Source organism: Schistocerca nitens, unplaced genomic scaffold (assembly GCF_023898315.1).
Source record: "Schistocerca nitens isolate TAMUIC-IGC-003100 unplaced genomic scaffold, iqSchNite1.1 HiC_scaffold_284, whole genome shotgun sequence".
Classification (NCBI taxonomy): domain Eukaryota; kingdom Metazoa; phylum Arthropoda; class Insecta; order Orthoptera; family Acrididae; genus Schistocerca; species Schistocerca nitens.
In genome coordinates, this window is record NW_026045822.1 from 20,001 (window position 1) to 22,500 (window position 2,500).

Consider the following 2,500-nt stretch of genomic DNA (forward strand, 5'->3'; position numbering starts at 1 on the left):
GAGACACTCAATAAAGAGCACCCTGGTAGGATTTCAACGGGGTCCGCCTCGGGACGCACGAGCACGCACGAGGCGGTCGCACGCCTTCGGCTCGCCCCACCGGCAGGACGTCCCACGATACATGCCAGTTAAACACCGACGGGCGGTGAACCAACAGCGTGGGACACAAATCCAACTACGAGCTTTTTAACCGCAACAACTTTAATATACGCTATTGGAGCTGGAATTACCGCGGCTGCTGGCACCAGACTTGCCCTCCAATAGATACTCGTTAAAGGATTTAAAGTGTACTCATTCCGATTACGGGGCCTCGGATGAGTCCCGTATCGTTATTTTTCGTCACTACCTCCCCGTGCCGGGAGTGGGTAATTTGCGCGCCTGCTGCCTTCCTTGGATGTGGTAGCCGTTTCTCAGGCTCCCTCTCCGGAATCGAACCCTGATTCCCCGTTACCCGTTACAACCATGGTAGGCGCAGAACCTACCATCGACAGTTGATAAGGCAGACATTTGAAAGATGCGTCGCCGGTACGAAGACCGTGCGATCAGCCCAAAGTTATTCAGAGTCACCAAGGCAAACGGACCGGACGAGCCGACCGATTGGTTTTGATCTAATAAAAGCGTCCCTTCCATCTCTGGTCGGGACTCTGTTTGCATGTATTAGCTCTAGAATTACCACAGTTATCCAAGTAACGTGGGTACGATCTAAGGAACCATAACTGATTTAATGAGCCATTCGCGGTTTCACCTTAATGCGGCTTGTACTGAGACATGCATGGCTTAATCTTTGAGACAAGCATATGACTACTGGCAGGATCAACCAGGGAGCTGCGTCAACTAGAGCTGAGCAGCCGGCCGCCCGGGAGTGTGTCCCGGAGGCCCGCGCGAACACGCAAGCGTCCGCTCAATTATTCTGCAAACAGGAGGAGGCTGGGCTCCCCTGCACGATACACCTCGAAACCCTCTCAGGTCCCGGCGGCGCGCAGCGCCGTCCTAAGTACTTGGTCGGGTTCGAGAGAGGCGCAATCGCCCGGAGATAGGCGAGTACACGCTTTCAGTGCGACCACCCGTGCTCCCAACTGAGCTTGCCGCTGCCGACAGAGGCCCGGGAGCGTGCTGTCGTGGTGTTGCCGGCGGGAGACAACACGCGGCCACAAACAGTGACCGGGCAGCTCCAACGCCAGCGCCACAGAGGGGCAGAGCCCCACTTGGGTGCCAAAGCGAACTCTCCCAGCACAGCGCACGCGCCAACACATCCGCACAGCTGCGATACAAACCACCTGCGAGAACCGCGGGGGCGACCGAGCAGCAGACGGCGTCGCGGCGCCGAGTGCCGGGCGGCGGCGCATCCTCAACGCACACAGTCCTCAATCGGACCAGCACACTGCAGATGTCCACCGCGCTTCGCACCGGGCCCGGGAGGACCCACTTTGGCCGCACGGCGCCGCGCGCTGGGTGCGCCGGCACGCAGATGCGCCGCCTGCCGCGTCCGTCAGCCGGCGCGCCTGCCACTGGGCGCCCCCACCAGCCGGCTGCCGCGCGTGCGCCCACGCAGCGCGCGGCCAGCACGCCGGGCGCCCCCCCCTCACCGGCCGGGGACGGTCCCACCCAGCCACCGCCGCGTATCGCTTCATACCCACATGCCCACTCACGTTCGTGGGTATGACGGGTGTCGCTGAAGCAACCGGTTAATACCTGTACCGATCGTCGATATCAACGATTCACCTCCAGCGCGAACAACCGCGCAACAACGGATTTCCAGTTCATTTGCGTAACTTGGGCAGCAAACGTAGACGTCCATCTACATTTGCGAATTCAATGGGTCTTGCATGCCTGGATGTTATGAGTCACGACACGCCACATCAGTCCACATACATGCTGCGACGTATGCACGAGAGAACACGTGGAAGGTGGCCCGCGTACGTATGCCGATGCCATTGCACAGCTGCGAAGCTCATTGAACACGCAAACTCCTGACTGACGAACTAGAGGCGACAGGGGAGGGGGGGGGGGGGGGGGGGCGATATACGTCTTATAGCAGTACACATTACAGTGGATAGCGGGACCATGTGGAACGTACGCAACACTCGCTAGATGTTGTGAGGGTAGGCACCGTAACATGATTCAATACGCAGGACACCAGAGTGTGCGCGCAGCGAACTATGTTGAGAGGGTTGCGATTAGGCAACGCTACACGAATTTCTAGATTCATATAACAAACAATTACGTGGGTTAGGTTAGGGCGCAACGTGGGTTAGGTTAGGGCCCAACTTAGGTTAGGTTAGGGCCCAACTTAGGTTAGGTTAGGGCCCAACTTAGGTTAGGTTAGGGCCCAACTTAGGTTAGGTTAGGGCCCAACTTAGGTTAGGTTAGGGCCCAACTTAGGTTAGGTTAGGGCCCAACTTAGGTTAGGTTAGGGCCCAACTTAGGTTAGGTTAGGGCCCAACTTAGGTTAGGTTAGGGCCCAACTTAGGTTAGGTTAGGGCCCAACTTAGGTTAGGTT

General features: G+C 57.8%; 1 non-coding gene across 1 annotated transcript in view; it reads right to left on the reverse strand.

Moving 5' to 3' along the window:
- The window catches only part of LOC126225438 (small subunit ribosomal RNA), a 1,909-nt gene extending 1,085 nt beyond the window's left edge, over positions 1–824 (reverse strand). The window contains exon 1 of the ribosomal RNA XR_007543669.1: positions 1–824. This exon is cut by the window's left edge and continues 1,085 nt beyond it. This is a non-coding gene — a ribosomal RNA (small subunit ribosomal RNA).
- Positions 825–2,500: the final 1,676 nt, after the last annotated feature.